The sequence below is a fragment of the Panulirus ornatus genome, chromosome 8 (genome assembly GCF_036320965.1).
Source record: "Panulirus ornatus isolate Po-2019 chromosome 8, ASM3632096v1, whole genome shotgun sequence".
NCBI classification, from domain to species: domain Eukaryota; kingdom Metazoa; phylum Arthropoda; class Malacostraca; order Decapoda; family Palinuridae; genus Panulirus; species Panulirus ornatus.
In genome coordinates this window covers 9942819-9968427 of record NC_092231.1, presented here as the reverse complement: position 1 = coordinate 9968427, position 25609 = coordinate 9942819, and positions in this window count along the sequence as shown.

The following is a 25609-nucleotide window of genomic DNA, read 5'->3' as shown; positions in this document are numbered from 1 at the left end:
AGGGGATGTTTGAGTATCTCAGGGGTAAAATGGTTATAGGAGACTGAAGAATTCCTTTCACCCCTCCCAGCCAGACGATACGAACCCCTGACCTCAACTTATGACCTCGTGGGCACGATGGTGTACGACCCTTTGGTATGATGACGTGGTGCTGTGAGCTGAGCCTTTAAAAGGGCCTGCTCAAAAGGTCTTACGTACAGTCGCCGTGCCCAAAGGTCGTACTGTCGAGCTCAAGGGTTGTGCCTTTGTGCTCCAGGATCGTCCATATTTTGCAAGTGTCGTACACGCTAGTCAGTGATCGTACATACTGCGCAAGGGTCGTACATACTGCTCTAGGGTCGTATATGGTGCTCAAGGGTAGTACATACTACTCTAGGGTCGTATATACTGCTCAAGGGTAGTGCATACCGCCCAAGGGTCGTGCATTCTGCTCAAGGGTAGTACATACTTTTCTAGGGTCGTACATGCTGCTCCAGGGTAGTACATACTGCCCAAGAGTCGTACATGCTGCTCAAGGGTCGTACATACCTCTCTAGGGTCGTATATACTGCTCAAGGGTAGTGCATACCGCCCAAGGGTCGTGCATGCTGCTCAAGGGTAGTACATACTTTTCTAGGGTCGTATATGCTGCTCCAGGGTAGTGCATACCGCCCAAGGGTCGTGCATGCTGCTCAAGGGTAGTACATACTTTTCTAGGGTCGTACATGCTGCTCCAGGGTAGTACATACTGCCCAAGGGTCGTACATGCTGCTCAAGGGTAGTACATACTTCTTTAGGGTCGTATATGCTGCTCAAGGGTAGTACATACTACTCTAGGGTCGTATATGCTGCTCCAGGGTAGTACATACTGCCCAAGGGTCGTACATGCTGCTCAAGGGTAGTACATACTTTTCTAGGGTCGTATATACTGCTCAAGGGTAGTGCATACCGCCCAAGGGTCGTGCATGCTGCTCAAGGGTAGTACATACTTTTCTAGGGTCGTACATGCTGCTCCAGGGTAGTACATACTGCCCAAGGGTCGTACATGCTGCTCAAGGTTCGTACACACCTCTCTAGGGTCGTATATACTGCTCAAGGGTAGTGCATACCGCCCAAGGGTCGTGCATGCTGCTCAAGGGTAGTACATACTTTTCTAGGGTCGTATATGCTGCTCCAGGGTAGTACATACTGCCCAAGGGTCGTACATGCTGCTCAAGGGTAGTACATACTTCTTTAGGGTCGTATATGCGGCTCAAGGGTAGTACATACTACTCTAGGGTCGTATATGCTGCTCAAGGGTAGTACAGACTGCCCAAGGGTCGTACATGCTGCTCAGAGGTCGTACATACCATCGCGTGCGTTGAGCTGCTCAAAGGTAGTACATTCTACTCTAGGGTGGTATATGCTGCTCCAGGGTAGTACATACTGCCCAAGGGTCGTACATACTGCTCAGAGGTCGTACATACTACTCTAGGGTCTAATATGCTGCTCCAGGGTAGTACATACTGCTCTAGGGTTGTATATGCTGCTCAAGGGTAGTACATACTGCCCAAGGGTCGTACATGCTGCTCACAGGTCGTACATACCATCGCGTGCGTTGAAAGGGGGTTGCCCACCGTGGAAGATGTGGTCGGTGTAGGTCTGCTCTCGTCTACAGGGTTGACAGTTCGCCGTGTGAGGTGATGATGCTCGTCATGTTCCCTGGTGCTGGGAGGTGTCCTGTAATGTCTCCAGTGCTGGACCAACACGCGCGTACGGCTTAATTCACGCCTCTTGGCCACATGTCTCCAGTCTACGTCTCGTGACTTGCGCCTCGGGCTCCTGTCTACGTCTCATGGATGCGGTCTCGTACTTGTCTCCCATCTATGTTCTTATGGCTACCGTCTCGTAGTTGCAGTCTTCCTGTCTACCTCTCATGGCAGCGTCTCCTGCTCGTTGGGTCTCCTGTCTACGTCTGTCGGTTGTCGTCTCCTGGCTCCGTCCAGCGGGTGGGTCTCCTGCCTTGGTATGTTTCCCAAAGACTGGATGTTCTTGCCACTTCCCTCCCACACCGCCCCCAAGCCAGGTCGTTTAAACTCACATAAATTAATACAATAGAATGACTGGTGCTGTGGCTGGTGATGGTGCGACCTGGTGTTGGTGGTGTGACCTGGTGTTGGTGGTGTGACCTGGTGTTGATGGTGTGACCTGGTGTTGATGGTGTGACCTGGTGTTGATGGTGTGACCTGGTGTTGGTGGTGTGACCTGGTGTTAATGGTGTGACCTGGTGTTGATGGTGAGACATTGGTTGGGGTTTTTATGGTTTTGACCTGGTGTTGGGGTGAGACCTGGTGTTTATGGTGTGACCTGGTGTTTAGGGGTGGGCCCGGTGTTGATGGTTGTGACCTGGTGTTTTATGGTGGGCCTGGTGTTGATGGTGTGAATGGGGTTGATGGTGTGGCCTGGTGTTGGTTTGGGGTGACCCGGTGTTGGTGGTGTGACCTTTGGGGTTGATGGTGTGACCCCGGTGTTAAAGGTGTGACCTGGTGTTGATGGTGTGGGCCTTTTATGGGGTTTTGGGTGGGGAGGGACCTGGTTTTTGATGGTGTGACCTGGGGTTGATGGTTTTGGGGCCTGGTGTTGGTGGTTTTGGGCCTGGTGTTGATTTGGGTATCCCTTTTTTTTTTTGGGCCTGGTTTTTGGTGTGTGACCTGGTGTTTTTGGGTTTTGACCTGGTTTTTTCCGGGGTTGTGGTTTTGGGCCTGGTGTGATGGTGTGACCTGGTTTTTGGTGGTGTTTAACCCGGTGGGGGGGGTGTGACCCCGGTGTTGGTGGTTTTGACCTGGTGGGTTTATGGTTTTGACCTGGTGTTTTTTGGTGTGACCCGGTGTTGGTGGTGGACCTGGTGTTGATGGTGTGACCCGATTTTTGGTAGTGTGACCGGGGTTTTATGGTGTGACCTTTGGTTTTTGGGTGGTTTTTGGGCCTGGTGTTATGGTGGGGACCCGGTGTTGTTTGGTTTTGACCTGGTGTTGGTGGTTTGACTGGTGTTTGGGTGGCCCGGGGTTTATGGGGTCCTGGTGTTGGTGGTGGGACCTGGTGTTTGGTGGTGGGGTTTTGGGGGACCTGGTGTTTTGGTGGACCTGGTTTTTGATGGTGTGACCTGGTGTTGATGGTTTTGACCTGGTGTTGGTGGTGTTTACCTTTTGGGGTTTATGGGGTACCCCGGGGGGGTTTTGGGGTGACCTGGTGTTGATGGGGTGACCATGGTGTGACCTATGGGAGGGAGGGGAAGGGGAAACCGGGGGGGGGATGGGTTGAGGGGGAAATGGGTTTAGGGGCCCTTTTAGGTGTCGGGGTTGGGGGTACCATTTAACCAATGGGGATGGTTTAACCAATTTTCCAGGGGGACCTTTTTTCCAATTTTCCAGGGACCAAAACATTTTCAGGGGGGTTTTCCTATTTAAGGGAAAAATTTTCCAGGGGGAAACCTTTTTTTTTTTAGACCACCAACAATTTTAGGGGGACCTTTTTAAAACCCCTTTTTTTACCAGGGGGAAACCCCCTTTTTTTAGACCAACCTAATTTTCCAGGGGGACCTTTATTTAAAACCCCCCAAATCAGTACCCCTCCCAGCCCCAAAACCCAAATACCAAAAAATCCACCCAAACTCCCCAACCCCTTTTTAAATACCTCCCCCCCACCCGGGGGAACCACCCCCTTCGTAACCCTTAAACCCCCAAACTTCTTACCCTTTTCCAAAAAGCCCACCACAAACTACCAGTACCTCCATCACCAGCACCACCACAACTACCAGTACCTCCATCACCAGCACCACCACAACTACCAGTACCTCCATCACCAGCACCACCACAACTACCAGTACCTCCATCACCAGCACCACCACAACTACCAGTACCTCCATCACCAGCACCACGACAACTACCAGTACCTCCATCACCAGCACCACCACAACTACCAGTACCTCCATCACCAGCACCACCACAACTACCAGTACCTCCATCACCAGCACCACCACAACTACCAGTACCTCCATCACCAGCACCACCACAACTACCAGTACCTCTGTCATAAGCAGAAGGAGCAGCAGCAGCAGCATTATCACCACTACCATAACCACTGGAACTACCATAACCAGTACTTCCACCAGCAGCACTGTCAACACTGGAAATAACATAGGCATTACCATCAGCAGCATCAACACCACTGGAAATACAATTTCCAGTCCCACCATCAGCAGGTACATCACCACTGGAGATACCATTGCCAGTACCACCGCCAGTACCATCACCACTGGAGATACCATTGCCAGTACCACCGCCAGTACCATCACCACTGGAAGTACCATTGCCAGTACCACCGCCAGTACCATCACCACTGGAGATACCATTGCCAGTACCACCGCCAGTACCATTGCCAGTATCACCGCCAGTACCATCACCACTGGAAGTACCATTGCCAGTACCACCGCCAGTACCATCACCACTGGAGATACCATTGCCAGTACCACCGCCAGTACCATCACCACTGGAAGTACCATTGCCAGTACCACCGCCAGTACCATCACCACTGGGAATACCATTGCCAGTACCACCGCCAATACCATCACCACTGGAAGTACCATTGCCAGTACCACCAGCACCAGCGCCGCGGAGGAGTTCCCTCTCCTGCAGCAGCGCCGCCCCGTCACCCGAGCCCTCGTCACCCACTGGTGTGAGGAGGTTCCTCCAGGTGGACAGAATGCAGAAGCGTGTCTAGCCTCCAGGAGGTGGGTGCCCTGCACCGCCTCACGGGCCGCACCCTAGCCCTGCACTGCTGCCAAACTGTGTAGGTCCCAGAACAACCTCCCTCCTCCCTCACCATGGGGCGAGGATCAGTGTGAATCCTCCCTTCCCTCCTCCCTCACCACGGGGCGAGGATCGGTGTAAATCCTCCCTTCCTGGAAGGGAACCGGGTGGCCAGTGATGACACACTTGGTCTCCTGCATCCCTGCAGGATCCCCCCTTCACTCTTCCACATAGATAACTTTCCCTTCACTTTTCCACATGGATAACTTTCCCTTCACTCTTCCACATAGATAACTTTCCCTTCACTTTTCCACATGGATAACTTTCCCTTCACTCTTCCACATAGATAACTTTCCCTTCACTCTTCCACATAGATAACTTTCCCTTCACTCTTCCACATGGATAACTTTCCCTTCACTCTTCCACATAGATAACTTTCCCTTCACTCTTCCACATAGATAACTTTCCCTTACTCTTCCACATGGATAACTTTCCCTTCACTCTTCCACATAGATACCTTTCCCTTCACTCTTCCACATGGATAACTTTCCCTTCACTCTTCCACATAGATAACTTTCCCTTCACTCTTCCACATGGATAACTTTCCCTTCACTCTTCCTCATGGATACCTTTCCCTTCACTCTTCCACATAGATAACTTTCCCTTCACTCTTCCACATGGATAACTTTCCCTTCACTCTTCCACATGGATAACTTTCCCTTCACTCTTCCACATGGATAACTTTCCCTTCACTCTTCCACATAGATAACTTTCCCTTCACTCTTCCACATGGATAACTTTCCCTTCACTCTTCCACATGGATAACTTTCCCTTCACTCTTCCACATGGATAACTTTCCCTTCACTCTTCCACATGGTTAACTTTCCCTTCACTCTTCCACATAGATAACTTTCCCTTCACTCTTCCACATGGATAACTTTCCCTTCACTTTTCCACATGAACAACTTTTCCTTCGCTCTTCCACATAGATAACTTTCCCTTCACTCTTCCACACAGATAACTTTCCCTTCACTCTTCCACATGGATAACTTTCCCTTCACTCTTCCACATAGATAACATTCCCTTCACTCTTCCACATGGATAACTTTCCCTATACTCTTCCACATAGATAACTTTCCCTTCACTTTTCCACATGGACAACTTTTCCTTCGCTCTTCCACATAGATAACTTTCCCTTCACTCTTCCACACAGATAATTTTCCCTTCACTCTTCCACATGGATAACTTTCCCTTCACTCTTCCACATATATAACTTTCCCTTCACTCTTCCACATGGATAACTTTCCCTTCACTCTTCCACATATATAACTTTCCCTTCACTCCTCCTACATGGATAACATTCCCTTCACTCTTCCACATGGATAACTTTCCCTTCACTCTTCCACATGGATAACTTTCCCTTCACTCTTCCACATGTATAACTTTCCCTTCACTCTTCCACAGAGGTAACCTTAGTCTTGGCTCTTCTTAACGGATATATATCAGCAGATATGATCCCGCAGAGGAGAGAGGAAAAAAGGGGATGGAATTATATATATATATATATATATATATATATATATATATATATATTTTGAAGGTTTGTTGAATGTGTCTGATGACAGAGTGGCAGATATAGGGTGTTTTGGTCGAGGTGGTGTGCAAAGTGAGAGGGTTAGGGAAAATGATTTGGTAAACAGAGAAGAGGTAGTAAAAGCTTTGCGGAAGATGAAAGCCGGCAAGGCAGCAGGTTTGGATGGTATTGCAGTGGAATTTATTAAAAAAGGGGGTGACTGTATTGTTGACTGGTTGGTAAGGTTATTTAATGTATGTATGACTCATGGTGAGGTGCCTGAGGATTGGCGGAATGCGTGCATAGTGCCATTGTACAAAGGCAAAGGGGATAAGAGTGAGTGCTCAAATTACAGAGGTATAAGTTTGTTGAGTATTCCTGGTAAATTATATGGGAGGGTATTGATTGAGAGGGTGAAGGCATGTACAGAGCATCAGATTGGGGAAGAGCAGTGCGGTTTCAGAAGTGGTAGAGGATGTGTGGATCAGGTGTTTGCTTTGAAGAATGTATGTGAGAAATACTTAGAAAAGCAAATGGATTTGTATGTAGCATTTATGGATCTGGAGAAGGCATATGATAGAGTTGATAGAGATGCTCTGTGGAAGGTATTAAGAATATATGGTGTGGGAGGCAAGTTGTTAGAAGCAGTGAAAAGTTTTTATCGAGGATGTAAGGCATGTGTACGTGTAGGAAGAGAGGAAAGTGATTGGTTCTCAGTGAATGTAGGTTTGCGGCAGGGGTGTGTGATGTCTCCATGGTTGTTTAATTTGTTTATGGATGGGGTTGTTAGGGAGGTGAATGCAAGAGTCCTGGAAAGAGGGGCAAGTATGAAGTCTGTTGGGGATGAGAGAGCCTGGGAAGTGAGTCAGTTGTTGTTCGCTGATGATACAGCGCTGGTGGCTGATTCATGTGAGAAACTGCAGAAGCTGGTGACTGAGTTTGGTAAAGTGTGTGGAAGAAGAAAGTTAAGAGTAAATGTGAATAAGAGCAAGGTTATTAGGTACAGTAGGGTTGAGGGTCAAGTCAATTGGGAGGTAAGTTTGAATGGAGAAAAACTGGAGGAAGTGAAGTGTTTTAGATATCTGGGAGTGGATCTGTCAGCGGATGGAACCATGGAAGCGGAAGTGGATCATAGGGTGGGGGAGGGGGCGAAAATTTTGGGAGCCTTGAAAAATGTGTGGAAGTCGAGAACATTATCTCGGAAAGCAAAAATGGGTATGTTTGAAGGAATAGTGGTTCCAACAATGTTGTATGGTTGCGAGGCGTGGGCTATGGATAGAGTTGTGCGCAGGAGGATGGATGTGCTGGAAATGAGATGTTTGAGGACAATGTGTGGTGTGAGGTGGTTTGATCGAGTAAGTAACGTAAGGGTAAGAGAGATGTGTGGAAATAAAAAGAGCGTGGTTGAGAGAGCAGAAGAGGGTGTTTTGAAATGGTTTGGGCACATGGAGAGAATGAGTGAGGAAAGATTGACCAAGAGGATATATGTGTCGGAGGTGGAGGGAACGAGGAGAAGAGGGAGACCAAATTGGAGGTGGAAAGATGGAGTGAAAAAGATTTTGTGTGATCGGGGCCTGAACATGCAGGAGGGTGTAAGGAGGGCAAGGAATAGAGTGAATTGGAGCGATGTGGTATACAGGGGTTGACGTGCTGTCAGTGGAGTGAATCAAGGCATGTGAGGCGTCTGGGGTGGACCATGGAAAGCTGTGTAGGTATGTATACACGTGTGTGGACATGTGTATGTACATGTGTATGGGGGGGGGGGGGGGTTGGGCCATTTCTTTCGTCTGTTTCCTTGCGCTACCTCGCAGACGCGGGAGACAGCGACAAAGTATAAAAAAAAAAAAAAAAAAAAAAAAAAAAAAAAAAAAAAATATATATATATATATATATATATATATATATATATATATATATATATATATATATATATATATATATATTTTAACTTGTTTGACGAAATTATTTCATCAGGGGAACCAAGGATGGTGTGTGTGTGTGTGTGTGTGTGTGTGTGTGTGTGTGTGTGGAAGGGCAGGAACCTGCAGCTTAGGCTGGGGCGGAGACCGACCAGCCTCCTCCTCCTCCTCTTCCCCCGCCCGCCCGCCGCCGCCGCCTTCCCCCCTCCTCCTTCGGGAACAATAGCGCAAAGGGTAATGCTCTTCGTGGGGTGTGTATGCATGGCAGACGCCGCGCCTGAAAATTCCGTGAGTGTGTGAGGGAGGGAGGAGGGAGGCAGGGGGGCGTGTGTGTGTGCACGTATGTATGTGTGTGTGTGTGTGTGTGTGTGTGTGTGTGTGTGTCTTTTGTGTCCGTGTAGGCGCCTTGTGTTTACACGAACGTGGGCGGGGGTGTGGGCTGTGAAGGTTTGTGTTGTGTTATGATTGTGAGGTCCTGCCTCTGCTCTCATGGTGGAGGGAGAGACCCCTCCTTCAGCAGAGGCGTCCTCTCATTACCTGCGAAGTTGGGCACAATTTACTTTGAGAGAGAGAGAGAGAGAGAGAGAGAGAGAGAGAGAGAGAGAGAGAGAGAGAGAGAGAGAGAGAGAGAGAGAGAGAGAGAGCTGCCGCCGTATGTGTGTAGAGCCTTGTGGTGCATAAGGTTGAGGATGGATGGGAGTGAGAGAGCTCGATCATTGTCACATTCGATGACCCCCTCTGATGACCCTCTCTTTTTTTTTTCTTTTTTCTTACGGATGCGAATGACAAACAGCCCAGGCAGGTGCTCTTGTTTTGTCTTGTTGTTTTTCTCCTATCTCGACCGACAAACGCATTTGTTTGCTTGGGGATGAATTTTTTTTTTTTTTCCCCCAGTCACTCCTGAACTGAAGGTCTTCGTCATCTACAGGTATTAAGACCCTCGTCCGAGAACTTTTGAAGGTTTAAAAGGGACATCTAAGAAAACAATTTCCTCTCCTAACTTGGGACTGATTCATGTAAGAGAGATTTTTTCCTTGAATTAGATTGAAATTTTGGTCTCGTCGTGGGACGTCATGGATAAGTGAGACGTGCAGCGAGGGGGTTATAATTACACGCGAGCGAAGCAGGCATTTTGGACGCAGGGCATGACAAGACACGGTGTGAGGAGTGACCTGCTCCACCTGGCTGGCCACTGAGGCTGTGGAATCCTTAAGACTCTGCTGACCCCCTTGAGCACGAACGGTTTAACCCTCTGGTTCGGTGGCCTGGTCTTTGACCAGAACGTTTAACGGTCATGTCGAAGGCCAGGCCATCGTGCCCCAGAGGTCGTACCGTGGTGCTCAGAGGTCGGGTCCTCTTCCCTCGTGGGGTTTGGATGAAGACTTTAGTTTGGGGAAGACCATACAGAACACATCGGGGTCGTTAAGTCTTTATAAAGGTACTTGGAAGGGGAACAGATGTGAAAAATGGCGCGATATTCCCACTTGTGTCTGGCCATGTTGGCCTCCTGCAGACCCGGCCCTCCACACGTCTCGCTGGCCTCCCGCAGACCTGGCCCTCCACACGCCCCGCTGGCCTCTCGCAGATGTGGCCTTCCACACGGCCCGCTGGCCTCCCGCAGACCCGTCGTGCTGCTCGGAGCCTCCCGCAGACCCGTGCTCCTGCAGGTACATTCTTCTCCACCTACAGAAACCATCCTACGTTTTATGTTTAACGTCTGAAAAGAATTGCTATGAATATCACCAAGAATTTTCACATTACATTTCTCGTCTAGAGATGGATGGGGTTTGAGTCTTATATGTCACAATTAGAACTCCATTGGGTATAAGATGGATGAATATCAATTAAATAACCACCTTGATAAACAATATCGTGTTTATCTGTCAGCACTGGGTTCAGAGATGCCTTCAAGACAACAGATTTCATCTGTTCCTAATACATATCTTACATTTCCTTCCCTCACTCCTCCTACGAATGCATGACTTCCTCACAGTACCTGCTCTCGGGTCATGATCTGTGAACACACAGGTAAAGTCAGTGCACCCGCCACAGGTTACGTAACGTCACTACACCCGCCACAGGGTAGGTAAAGTTACTACACCCGCCACAAGGTAGATAAAGTTAGTACACCCGCCACAAGGTAGATAAAGTCACTACACCCGTCACTTGGTACGTGAAGTTACTACACCTGCCATAAGGTAGGTCACTACACCCACTACAAGGTGACCAAAGTTACTGCACCCACCACAAGGTAAATTCACTCCACCCGCCACAACGTAACACATACACACACCTTACTGCATGATCCGCATCTCTCTTACAGCATAGACCTCGAACACTGGTGCCCACCCTCGTCAAAAGTGTCTGTCCATACGCAGTCACACAGTGTCTTTCCATTCATGTATGATGTTCGCACACAAAGATTTTCCACTCGATCTAACCACGCGACTCACCACCATCATCTTCACCAAGCCCCTTCCCCATGTTGTGACCTTACAACATACACACCGAACCTTTCCAGTGGTGCTAGCAACTAGCACGGTATTTGTGTAACAACTTGCGACCTTAGTTGTGGTGTCAGCTGACGACACACGGAAGCTCTCTGTGCCTGTAGTGCCCAACATCATACCGTTTTCGCTTCGAGGCACCTGGGGGTGTCCAGTGGCTCCCATTGAGAAGTAGAAGGTCTCAGAAAACTTGTTTGTCATGTTCATGTCCCAGGAGGAGATTGTATAGGAGAGGAGGAGGGGGAGAGTGCATGGGAGAGGAGGAGGAGGAGGAGGAGAGTGCATGGAGAGGAGTAAGTGTATGGTAGAGGAGGAAAGCGCCTAGGTGTGGTAGAGAGTGCATTGAGGAGACCCGACAGATTACGAAGAGAGTTCACAGGTAAGGAGGGTGCGTAAGACGTGGGTAGCGAGCACACAAAGAGAGAGTGCACGAGTGGGGGAAATGAAAAAGAGTTGATCGACCACTGCAAAATTGAAGAGTGTGCACAGTGCACACGTAGGTAAATGCTAGGGCGTTGAGGGTGTAGAAATGAAGAGAATGTAAGACAGGAAAAATGGAGAGAATTGAAGATGACAAGTAGACAGAATGGACGTACGTATATGGATGAATATATGTTACGAGGTGGTCATGGACACACTAGGGATGAATTCGCCCGTCGTAAGAGTGCTCACGCAAGAACCGTTCACAAGCAAAAGGAGAGAGCGTAGGTCAAGATTGCACCACACACACTACCCGTTCTAGTCTGCCCACCTCCCACCTTTCCCATGCGACGTGCATCTCTCGCACATGCCAGCACTGCTTCCCTAAATACCTCCCATTCCATTCCTCGCACATGCTCCCCTCACTTCACTTGCTCTCACCCTTTGCCATTCTGCACTCAATTTCTTCCGGTAGTCATTCACACATTCCTTTTATAAGTTCACTTTTAAAAGAAAAGTTTTTTTTCGAAAATTTCTCCCAAATATTTACCCTCGCCTCCACCTCCATCCCACCAGCTGACTATCTCAGCACCTTCAAATCCAAAAGTCTCTCCTTTACACGCCTGTCGATAAACACGTAATCCAATAATGGCCTCTGACCATCTTTCCGACCCACATACGTATATCTGTATGTATACGTATACGTATATCTATCTGCATATCTATCTATCTATCATATATATCTTTCATACTGGTCGTATATATATATATATATATATATATATATATATATATATATATATATATATATATATATATATATATATATATATATATAATACACAGTGATAGAGAAAGATTATTCGACCCAAGTTTCTAAGTACTGTAAAATTGCGAAGCCAAAGAAGGAGAAAAAAAAGATATCATTGTTGGGAAGGCAGGGAAATTGCGGTCGGCTAAAATACTGAGGCGAGCAAGACGCAGACAAAGGTGAGGTTGTGTGCTCTCCCGCGCCGCGAGATGCGCTGTGAAAACACGGCCGCTGTGCCACCCCTGGTGTGACTCCTGGATTCTTCAACGTTTTGCAAGTAAATAAGTGCCCGTTTTCTATCTTTTTCTTTAACCTCCAACTTAAATAGTCCTAAAACACAAAAGGATTTCTTCCTTTTTCTTCCTTCCGTCCTTCCTTCCTTCCTTCCTTCCTTCCTTCTTTCCTTCCTTCCTCACCGACCGAATGGACGGATGCCGGTGGAGGCTTCCCTTTCTCAGACGATATACAAACCCTGGCCTGAGCCAGGTCTCCATCTTATCGACCAACCCTCAGCGGTGGGTGAACAGCTAGGTTGACTGTGGACCCGACTACCGCAACTAGGATTCGAACCAATGTACTCGACCCTGGGCGGCCCGTGAATGCGTCACGGTCGCCAGCGCTGGTCGCTTCACCATCCTCTCCATATATCTTGACCACATGAGTACTCCCGGCTCATACAAGCCCTCTCACTCACACACCTCTCTCTCACACTCCCATTCCTTCACCACACCACATACTGACCTTAAATATATTCACCATTTCTCTATTATATTTAGGGCTATACGTGTCCTGTTCTGGGGGTTGTATTGTCATCTTCACTGCTGTAATTTGATGGTTGATATATATATATATATATATATATATATATATATATATATATATATATACTCCCACAAGGTATTTTTTTTTCCTCCTGCAATTTGCAAATACCCTGGCGATTACGAGGAAAATTTTGTCTCCAAGGCTGTGGGAACATGGGGGGCGTCAGGGTTCCAGAGAGACGACGTCTCCTCCCTGTGTGTGTGTGTGTGTGTGTGTGTGTGTGTGCGCAGCGTCCCTCCAATGCATCCGCCTTGCTGACCGCCAGAATGGCGCTCGGAAATTACTGGGCGTCGGAAATGGTCATTGAAATTGACATGTATTGGGTGAGAATGTTCGTGACCCCCTCCATCAGGCGAGATTTCATTATGGAAGTAATGACTTCCCCTGGGGAATTTTTCTCCCCTCCCTCCCTCCTCACTCCTCCTCACGATACATACACATAGATATATATTTGATGATTTCAATTATCTTTGTAATTGAAGTGAGCCACAGATCCGTTCCAGGGGAACGGAAAACATCCCTCCAGGGGAATGATACGTGAGAACCAGAAGTGATTGCATCAGGATAAGAAGGAGGAGGGGAAAGAGCACGTCAGTTACGCGAGAAACACGGTCGGTATATCAAGAGCAACAACCTCATCTTAAGCCACGAACTTGGTCAGGGGGACAAATTAACAGCAAGGCTCAGCTCAGAAGCTCGGGAAAACTACGTTTCCTGACGCAGTTGAGAACGTACGTGAAGAGCAGAACACGGAATTCAGAGGGTGTTGTTCTCTTGCAGAGAGAGATCTGCAGTTTCCATTCCTTCCACGGAGGTAGAAGACAGATGGATACTCTGGTAAACATAGGAGGGAAGGAACTCACGCCAGTACCAGAGGACGGGTAAAAATTAATGGATAAACAGAATGGGAGTATGGAGGGAACACCACTCGTGTCAGGGTGAGGAACCATCTCAAGCTGCATCAGGGTGACAAGTGGGATCCATCAGGGCTCAGTGCTAGGACCATTTTCATTTCTATTCTCTGTACATTATTTGCCAGACAAGGCAGAATCATACCTAATTATACCTGACGTAAGATCGTCCGTAAACTCTCCGTTGGGTTCATATGGCCACACCCCCACCAGGTCAGTGTGAAGCAAGCCTTGGCGCAGGCTGTGCTCCAAGCCAGTCACCTCACCCTCTAGTACTTGTGTGTGTGTGGTGACTCAGGTCTCGAAAGAGCCCCATATAAGTCAGGAGTGGGAGTTGTCTCAGTACTCACGGAGGATAGAATTTAAGTCATGTACAATTCGGACGTATTCCTTTGCTTGTGTGTCGTCATCATCAACCCTTACCGCTGTCCTCAAACACGTATACCCACATCCATCCCCATCCAAGCAGTTGATCTCTCGTTGACTGGTTGCTCTTTCAGTAATTCGATGTTGTAGGTCTCTCGCGTTGCAAGACCTACAACACAAGCCTTGCCCCAAGTCTTCAGGTGACGCTCATCAGGATGTCAGACAGTCTTCCGGGTGTTCGTGGTTGACTGTGTCGAGTGCTGCAGTGTGTGGACTCTTAAGGCGAGACTCCCGTTGCGCAGTTGATCAGTCTCTCTTGTACTGTTGGAGGACTACGATGGATGTGCCTCTGGCGTGGGTCCTCGTCTTGTGTGTGTGTGTGTGTGTGTGTGTGTGTGTGTGTGTGTGTGGCAGGTCAGTTGCAGGCCAGGAGTCAGTCACCGTGACCTCGGGACTTAGGTTTCGAACACAGGTATCGTCCACGATGGCCTCGTCCTTGTCCCGTGGTCGTCCACTGCCATGCCTCGTCCTCGTCTCATGCCGCAGCCAGCGGTCGTCTACATCGATGCCAAGTAACCTCCGCACCCTCAGCCCTCCTCTACCCGTCCAGTGATCGGTATACGACTGCTGAGGTTCAGTCAGCCTCACACTTGTGTCCAGTGCCTCTTGCCTAGGGAGAGTACCCTCTTGTTGAATCATCTGGTATTAGCGTCCCGCAAGATGTTTATGTACAGTTATCACATGCATCATAAGCAAGCTTAAAAAAAAAAGAAGGAAGAAAAAAGATAGAGAATGAAGGAAGGAAATCTTTCTGTTGGCAAGGGTGGCGGGACGCAGGATCAACAGGACACAGGTCAAGCGCAATGTTAACATCTGGTAAAGCCCGTCAGCCAGTCAGGTGACCACTTAACATCGCTCGGGTGCCTCCTGCTCTCACTGTGTGGACCGACAGGGGAATATGTCACGTCAGCTTGGCCGTTCTCGACACTTAACTAACCCTGTGTGAGGTTGTGTTGTTGTCGATGTCGATAAAGGCGAGCAACGTCTCGTTAAAGAGCTTTTTATTCTAAAGAAATCCATCCTTTTCCAGCTACTGATTGTAGCGCATCCTTGAAGGATCCTTGAGAATCCTAGGGCCATGTAGTATACATCATATATATATATATATATATATATATATATATATATATATATATATATATATATATATATATATATGTATATATATATTTATATTATTATTATTATTATTATTATTATTATTATTATTATTATTATTATTATTGTTACACTTTGTTACTGTCTCCCGCGTTAGCGAGGTAGTGCAAGGAAACAGACGAAAGAATTGGCCAACCCACCCACATACACATACACATACCTACACATTTCAACATATACATACACAGACATATATATATATATATATATATATATATATATATATATATATATATATATATATATATATATATATATATATATTCTATCAGAAAATACCAGTGGAAAAGAGATAAAAAAGACGGGAAACCTGAGGCCGGCTTCTGTAAGGCAATTTAATTCTGGCTTCACAAGTCTCTCATTCCCCCGGACCGGACTTACAAAGCTCTTCCCAGCCTGTTCTGCACAGCGGGGGAAGAGGAGAGAGAGAGAGAGAGAGAGAGAGAGGAACCCCCCCTGCTTCTACCTCAGCAATATAACCGTGGTCTTGAGTATATTGCTCTTGAATATTGCTGAATATCAAGCGGGACGCCCGAGGCTGTGAAACAGACGTGAGACTTGCCAGTGTGGCCGACCACCGGTTTGATTATAGCGTGTCCAGCCTTATTACGCCGGAGGTAATGGTAGAAGAGTAGGAGTAAGATTCAACATCACGTGAATTCTTCCATCAGAGAGAAAAGAAAAGAAAAAGTGTTCAAGATGCAGCGCTTATGTTATACTCTTTGAGTTGCTCGTAGAGTTTGCGGTCCTCCTGAATGTATGCCTTAGACAGAGACTCATATGTATATATATTATTATTATTATTATTTTGCTTTGTCGCTGTCTCCCGCGTTAGCGAGGTAGCGCAAGGAAACAGACGAAAGAAATGGCACAACCCACCCCCATACACAATGTACACACACACACGCCCACACACGCAAATATACATACCTATACATCTCAATGTACACATATATATACACACACAGACACACATATATACCCATGCACATATATATATATATATATATATATATATATATATATATATATATATATATATATATATATATATATATATATATATATATATAAAAGAAACACGAAAAGTTCCCAAGTGTACTTTCGTGTAAATTTATATATATATATATATATATATATATATATATATATATATATATATATATATATATATATATATATATATATATATATATATATATACATGAATTTGTAGACCACGAAGGAAAGTCAAAGCAGGAAGATTTGCTTAAGCGCTTTCGTGTATTTCAACACCTCTTCAGAAACAAATAGTAACAAATTCACAGATGGTGGGGAAGCTATACAGAGACGCCAGTAGATGATAACAAGATCGCATCTCGCCGTCCTGTTAACATCTACTGGTGTCTGTCTGAAGATTTTCCTCCATCTGTTATTTGTTACTACTTGCCTCTGAAGATGTGTTGAAATACCCGAAAGCGCTCAGGCAAATTTCCTTGCTTTGACTTTCCCTTGTGGTCTACAAATTCATCTGGATTATCACGTAGCTTCGTAATATATATATATATTAAAATTTTATATATATATATATATTATTATTTTTTTATATAAATTTTTTTTTTATAAAAAAAAAAAATTAAAATTTTTTTTATTTTATTTATAAAAAAAAAAATTAAAAAATTTTTAAAAATTATTTTGGTTTTTCCCCTTTGGGTTACTTTCCCCGGGCGTTTAAAAACGGGGTTTTTTTTTTGCGCAAGGAAAAGACCGAAAATTTTTTCCAAAAACCCACCCACAAAAACAACACAAACCCCAAAAACAACCCCCAACACAACAAAATAATTTTAAATTTTATTTTTAAAAAAAAATTTATTTATATTAATTTTTTAATATTGTTAACAAAAAATTTTAAAAATTCCTTTTCCCGCTTTTGCAGGTTTAGCCCCCCCCAAGGGAAACCCCCAAACGAAAGTTTTTTTCCAACCCCCCCCAAAACACCTTTTTTTCCTTACTACTTTCCCCCCAAATTACATTTAAAAAGGGCATTAATTTTTTTTATTTTTTTTTTTATTATAGATTTAATTTTTATTTATATTAAAAAAAAAATTAAATTTTAATTTTTATTATTGTCTTTGTTAAATTTTTTTCGGGGTTTGGGGAAGGTGGGGGGGAAGAAACAGGGGGGGGGAATTTGGGGCCCCCCCCCACCCCAAACCAACACCAACAAAATTTTAAAAAAATAAAAATTTTTAAAATATATATATTTTATATATATATTATAAAATATATATTATATTTTCAAAAACCCGTAAAAGAGTAAAAAAAGCCGGGAAACCTTTTTAGGGCCGCTTGGAAGGGGAATTTTTTAAAATTATTTGGGGGGGGTTTCACAGTTTCCCCAAATTCCCCCGAAAAGGATTTTAAGTTCTATTTCATACTTTTTGCATATACAAACACACACACACACACACACACACACACACACACACATCACACACACACACACACTATTGAATCTTCTATTATTAAATACACAAAGAATTGTAACGTTTATATTAGTGAAGGTTTATACAGACTGAATAGCTCTGTCGTAAGCAAAATTTGTAAACAGGTCCCTCTCCTGTCCACAAAAGCTTTATGACAGGCATGTTGCCAGACCCGAACACCACCAACCCGAACACCACCATCCGATAACGTTTGTTTACCAATGGCGTCTTAGCTACGTCTCTTCCTTGAATATCATCTGCTGTTCTACGTCTTCGATCTCATTCTCTTGTCCCCCCAGACGGTGTGATCATTACACGAAAGTGCACTTGGGAACTTACCGTGTTTCATTTTCTTCGTGGTTATGTGCATATACTAGATCACTTGGTATTCCATGTGTGGCGAGGTGGCGATGGGAATGAATAAAGGCAGACAGTGTGAATTGTGTGCATGGGTATATATGTATGTGTCTGTGTGTGTATATATATGTGTACATTGAGATGTATAGGTATGCATATTTGCGTGTGGGACGTGTATGTATATACATGTGTATGGGGGTGGGTTGGGCCATTTCTTTCGTCTGTTTCCTTGCGCTACCTCGCAAACGCGGGAGACAGCGACAAAGCAAAATAGATAAATAAATAATATATATATATATATATATATATATATATATATATATATATATATATATATATATATATATATATATATATATATTCTCACCGTCAATTAAGCTAGATACCCAATCTATCGACCAGGCCTTTAGGGAATGACGAATTGCTGGGTTGACTGGGAACCAGCTTCCGCGACAAGGGTTCGAACCTGTGTTATAAAAGATCGACCCCTGGGGTTAGCGGGGCGTCGTTGTACACACGTTTGAACCCACACCACATCCCTCCCCCCGAAGCTGTGATGTCGGACGAGATATTGGCAGTGTAACTTTTATTTATAATTCACATGACCAGTGTTCATGTTTCTTATCTTCGCCATGTTTGGGGGGGAGGGAGGGTGGGTTTGCGCTGGTCTTAGATCTGCCAATTTCCGCTGCGCCAGCCAGCCGGGGTCGTCAACCCACTGGGTGTGTAATGACACACGACGCTGGGGCGACGACGGAGTGTGTCCCCATCCTCCTGTCTCCTCCTCCTCTCTCCTCCTCCTCTACGGTTGATAGGGGTCATGGTAGTAACCTCGTCTGGTCGCGCCCTGATGACCCCAGCCTCGCTGCTGCTGCTGCTCGGCCTAGGCTTTAAATTGACCTGGAAGACAGATGAGACCTGGAAGCCTTGACAGGCCCAGGTAGTCAGCCAAGTGACGGTCTGTACACACACACACACACACACACACGTACTGTGGTGTGTAGCTAAGGCTGGTGTGTGTGTGTGTGTGTGTGTGTGTGTGTGTGTGTGTGTGTGTACTCATACATACATAGGAGTAAATATATGGTACATATATTCAAGGTGGTTAAGTGACGGGGGCAACACGAGTGTACAAGTCTCTCCCCGTAATACACACACACACACACACACACACACACACATATATATAGGAATAGAGTGAATTGGATCGATGTGGTATACCGGGGTTGACGTGCTGTCAGTGGACTGAATCAGGGCATGTGAAGCGTCTGGGGTAAACCATGGAAAGTTGTGTGGGGCCTGGATGTGGAAAGGGAGCTGTGGTTTCGGGCATTATTGCATGACAGCTAGAGACTGAGTGTGAACGAATGGGGCCTTTGTTGTCTTTTCCTAGCGCTACCTCGCACACATGAGGGGGGAGGGGGATGGTATTCCATGTGTGGCGAGGTGGCGATGGGAATGAATAAAGGCAGACAGTGTGAATTGTGTGCATGGGTATATATGTGTGTGTCTGTGTGTGTATATATATGTGTACATTGAGATGTATAGGTATGTATATTTGCGTGTGTGGACGTGTATGTATATACATGTGTATAGGGGTGGGTTGGGCCATTTCTTTCGTCTTTTTCCTTGCGCTAACTCGCAAACGCGGGAGACAGCGACAAAGCAAAATAAATAGATAATAATAAATAATATATATATATATATATATATATATATATATATATATATATATATATATATATATATATATTTATGTGGGAATGTTGTGGATGGTGTCATTCAATTATATGAATATGATCCTTCGTCTGGACATGAACATTGTGGGGAAGATAAGCAGTCGTCACTCACATGAGAACCCGCGGGTCTACAACGATAACAGATAGCTGTGGGAAAAACAGGTATTCAAGATGATTTACGAGCATTTACTCCCTCTTTAATTTATCTAGACGTTTACAGATTTCGGATTTTTGCATGAAGCTTTGTTTGGTTAGAATTGAAGATTAGCAGCAGAGAGTGTTCGTTCACACGCTGGATTACAGACGGGAGTTACACAGTGTAAGGTTAAGGGGAATGTGTGGTGTTGATGAGGAGCTGTGTGGCTGGCCTCACGTCTGGACACTGGCCCAGAGAGTGAGGACAGTGACGTGACGTGAAACGTTGGGGATGTGGAAGGAGTGGTCGACACTGGGGGTAGCAAGCGAGAGGAGGAGGCGGAAGGGACATTTTTTTTTTTTGCATGAGAAATATCAGTGAGGAGGTTATGTGTGTGTGTGTGTGTGTGTGTGTGTGTGTGTGTGTGTGTGTGTGTGTGTGTTGTTTCCAGCATTCGTCCCCCTCCTCCCCAGGGATCGATCAGGACGGACGTAACCCACATGCATGATAAAAGACTTGGGGGGGGGGAAGATACGAGGAGAGATGAGCTCCCGTCGGGATACGTAATGGACGGTGTGCATAATGCGAGGGAGGAGGAGGAGGAGGGGAGCAGGCAGGTTGTGATGAGCTCTCGTCGGGATACGTAATGGACGGTGTGCATAATGCGCGGGGGAGGAGGAGGAGGAGGCAGGTTGTGATGATGGAAGGTTGATCAAATCACGTTTGGGTAACGTATGTGTTGGTGCCGTGCCCCACGACCGTCAGGACCTGGCCCAGGAGGGAAGGGGTGGCTGAAAATAGCAAGGAGGATAGATACTGTGGGGCTGAGGGTTTTAGGAATTCTTGATGTGTAGAGAGATGCTGTGGGGATGTGGGATTATGGACGTGGAACGATGAATCTCTTTTCGAAAAAAAAAAAGAGAAAAGAAAATGGTTGGGTGACAGGATGTATATGATGATGATGATGGTGGCGGGAAATGGGGATAGAAAAATGAGTGTTGGAAATGTTGGGGAGACCGTGATGATGTTGTGGTGGTAAGATGGAGTCTCCTACAGGCTGAAATGTAAGGAGAGAGAGAGAGAGAGAGAGAGAGAGAGAGAGAGAGAGAGAGAGAGAGAGAGAGAGAGAGAGAGAGAGAGAGAGAGAGGATCAAGACGGACATACGACGTGGAGCGTGTGTGTGTGTGTGTGTGTGTGTGTGTGTGTGTGTGTGTGTGTGTGTGTGTATCACAAGAACCTGCTGGGTGATGAGGTCACAGAGATTCTATTACAGGGACTGGGGCTGTACACTAGGAGGGAACCAGAACTCATGAGAAGTGGGTGGGATGAGGGCGAGGAGGGAGTTAGGGAGCTCCCAGTACAGGAGGAGGGTAAGGAGAGCACTGTTGTGATCAGCAGCCGGGAAGGTAAGAGAGCTGGCATGTGTGGAGGAGGTGTAGCATAGGGGCGAGGCGGCGACCGCTGCGGTGCGTGTGTCCAGGGTACGTATGGCAGAAAGTGGAGAATTTTCTCATACAAGGAAGACTCACAGAGAGAGACGGTGATACGTCTGCCTCAAACATGATGAACGGAGTTAAAATGAGTTGTAGAATTACGGGATGATGACGCTGGCATTGTGTAAGTGCAGGAAGAGGAGGATTTAAAGAATATATATATATATATATATATATATATATATATATATATATATATATATATATATATATATATATATATATTTATATATATATATATATACACACACACACACACACACACACACACACACACACACACACACACACATACGCACACGCACGCAAGAAATATGACAAAAGCCACAATTGTAAAATTTAGGGAAGTTATACGATACATTGAAGCAGATCTCGAGTTATGTGTAAACATGTCCTGTTGAACGTCCTCCTCCGCTACCATCATACAGCCAGCAGGAGGAGGAGGAGGTGGAGGAGAGCCAGTGTGCGACCAGAGAGGGGGAGGCGCGATGGAATTGTTGGTAAGAAATCGAGGATCGCGTCAGGGAGGCGCGTGAGATGAAAGCAAGATAAGATGAATGTGGGGCGCGGCTGGGCCATAATGGCACAGGATGGTGGGGAGGAGGCCAGTGCATAGAAGAGCGGGGGAGGAGGAAACACACCCCCCCCAACCCACCCATCCCACTTGTTGTACCCCGAGCCAAGTGGACGAGTCGGTCAGAATGTTGAGTTGCTGTGGTGGAAGGTTGACGTGGGGGGGATATGGGGATGGGGTCGGTTGGGGGCGGCATAAAGGAAGACTGGCTGATGGGTATTAGGGGGTGGTGAGTGGGGGAGGGGGGTAGGAGGAAGGACGGGTCTCGTGTTGCTTGGCAGAGAGAGAGAGAGAGAGAGAGAGAGAGAGAGAGAGAGAGAGAGAGAGAGAGAGAGAGAGAGAGAGAGAGAGGCTAATAGCGAGAACTACAGGACGGTGAATCACTTGGAAGGTGTGTGTGTGTGTGTGTGTGTGTGTGTGTGTGTGTGTGACTCGTTCGTGGAGGAGGTTTCGGATATGTTCGTGATGGTGACCCCATCAAAACCCGTCTAAGATTGTGAGGGCGGAGCGTGAAAATAGACCTCCGCTGATAATACGCTCGCCTCGGCGTACTCCTATTATTATCATTATTGTGTATGAATATATCTGAAAAAAACACCCTCCCGCTCCACCGCCGTGGCATCCTGGCCACCACTACTGCTACTGTAGACCGAGATTGTGGAAGCAGCGGAGGCGAACAGAGTCGACCATCTTTGCACCATTTACGAGGACTGGTAACCTAGAGAATGAAGACGCGAGGAGGAGAATGTCTTGACTTTTTGTGTTTTTCTTCTTCTTCTTCTTCTTCTCCTTCTTCTTCTTCTTCTTCTTCTTCTTCTTCTTCTTCTTCTTCTCCTTCTTCTTCTTCTTCTTCTTCTTCTTCTTCTCCTCCTTCTTCTTCTTCTTCTTCTTCTTCTTCTTCTTCTTCTTCTCCTCCTTCTTCTTCTTCTTCTTCTTCTTCTTCTTCTTCTTCTTCTTCTTCTTCTTCTTCTTCTCCTCCTCCTCCTCCTCCTCCTCCTCCTCCTCCTCCTCCTCCTTCTTCTTCTTCTTCTTCTTCTTCTTCTTCTTTGCTAAGGAGGTTGAGGACGATATTGGAAAGTCGATTGCGTCGATTGAGTCGATTGAGAAGATTCATATGGGGTACGGCCTTGCATCAGTGCATGGTAGGTGGCGTGGCGTGAGAGTAGTGGAGGAAAGCTGTGATGCGTAGTTCTGAAGGTGTGGTGTGTGTGTGTGTTGGGGGGGGGGACGAAATAGAAGAGAGAGAGAGAGAGAGAGAGAGAGAGAGAGAGAGAGAGAGAGAGAGAGAGAGAGAGAGAGAGAGAGAGATGGTTTGGGTATGCACATACACATGTTTCCTTCTATGATTTTTTTATGCCCTTGATCTACTGTCTGTATTCATATATATATATATATATATATATATATATATATATATATATATATATATATATATATATATATATATATATATATATATATATCTTTCTTTCTTTCTTTCATACTATTCGCCATTTCCCGCATTAGCGAGGTAGCGTTGAGAACAGAGGACTGGGCCCTTGAGGGAATATCCTCACCTGGGCCCCTTCTCTGTTCCCTCTTTTGGAAAAAAAAAAAAAAAAAAAAAAAAAAAAAAAAAAAAAACGTAACGTGCGTCGCATACGACGACGTTTGCGGCGACGTAAAGAGGAACGTCGTCATTGTACCTCTGGCATCCCTCGTTGCATCAGATATTACACTGGAAAACGTCCCTCCCTCCCCAACACATATGCCAGTCACCGGCTGTTGGCTACTCTAGTTTTGACCGTTGTAATGTCATATGTATATATTTTTTTCCCAGTAATGACGGACGTAACACGGGGACGTAACGTTCACTAATTATCATCATCCTGTGTTGCAGACAATAATGTAAGGAAAAAAATATATTGAAGAAGTTAAGCAGAGCTCCTCAGGTGTGTGTGTGTGTGTGTGTGTGTGTGTGTGTGTGTGTGTGTGTGTGTGTGTGTGTAGACCTGAGCCTTACAGGCAGAGAGGTTGCAGGAAGAGGAGGAGACGAAGCAAGAAAAGGGAATTTCACAATTATATTCTTCGGGGGAAAGGAAGAGGTGTCATGACGGTTAATCCTCGAGTGGCTTATCCCCCCCACACACAAAAACAACTATGGGAAGCAGTGGCTGAAATGATACCAGCTGGAGCGGGAGTGGGCGGGAAGAAGACGGATAAGACTTATGCCGCGTCCTGTTAGATCCTTCGGAGACGTCGAGGGCCACGGCATGAGATTCACGGGAACCCCTGCGAGAGAGAGAGAGAGAGAGAGAGAGAGAGAGAGAGAGAGAGAGAGAGAGAGAGAGAGAGAGAGAGAGAGAGAGAGAGAGAGAGAGAGAGAGGTGAGTCGCATGGAAGAGTAGATCACCAGTCGACCTTAGTGGTGATCAGGAGGAAGCGAATGAGATTCTGATTATATTAGAAAGTGAGAGTTAGGGAGAGTTCCAGAGGCTCCGAACACAGAAGTGAGAGTGATGGGGCCCAGTAGTTACAAGGATTAGAACGGTTTCCTATCTAAGGGACGGGCTTTACCTAGGCAAGCATACAAGGAAGACGAAAAAAGTTTTGAGTTTTTAAACGGAGACGAAAGAGGCGAACAAAGTTCGGTGCTGAGCTCAGAGACACACTCCCTTAAGACGCGATGGGGTATACCATCTGGGCCAGACGCCTTTGTACACTTGAATTTGGGAAATTGGTCAGAAGACCCCGCACGAGGAAAATGCGGGAGGGGACGTAGGGGAGGAGGACAAGACACAGAATCATCCAGAAGTGGAACTAAAGGAGAACAAAGTATCGATGTACCTTTATCTGTTGGAGAGTTAGATATACATTGATCGGGTCGAAAGAGGGTGGGAAACGATGAAATACCGGAGTTATTGGGAGTGCCTTTGGTTGAGGATTAGATAGGGATGTAAAGAGAATCCGCGTCAGCACACTTTCATTTTTTGAAGGTGTATTTGAGTTGAGGGAAAACACCTCTGAAGTGATCCTGAGCTGCCATGAAAACTGAGTGGGAATGAGGGGAAGGGGAAGGATAGTTGTATAGCCTAATACACTCTGTCCCTTAATGCTAAAGGCATTAGAGCATGAGCGATCAGACCCATGATTGGGTGGGAAAAAAGACCTGGTAGAGGAGTCGTTAGGTAGGACTCCATCTCAGCCAAGATAACCTCTGCTATACGGTCAGCACAGCTGGAAGCACGTTGGTCTGCGATGCAGTACTCGTCTCCGAGGAAGGTCACTAAAGAACGAGGAATTACACTGGAGAAGCTGTCTAGTGATGACCATTCAGATTCCCTAAAATGCCTGAGTTTGCCTGTCATTGGAGGTTGACAGAGGTTGGGTATGCCCAGTTGGAAGAAATAGAGGTACGATTGTGGTCTTGGGGCCCAAAGGAGCTAGGTATACTGCACATATAGTGGGAAGGTTTCACATGTATTTTCTGAAACGCTTTACCTTCCAACATTTTTCCCTGAGCAGCTACGATCTGCCCCATTTTTAAGAAGG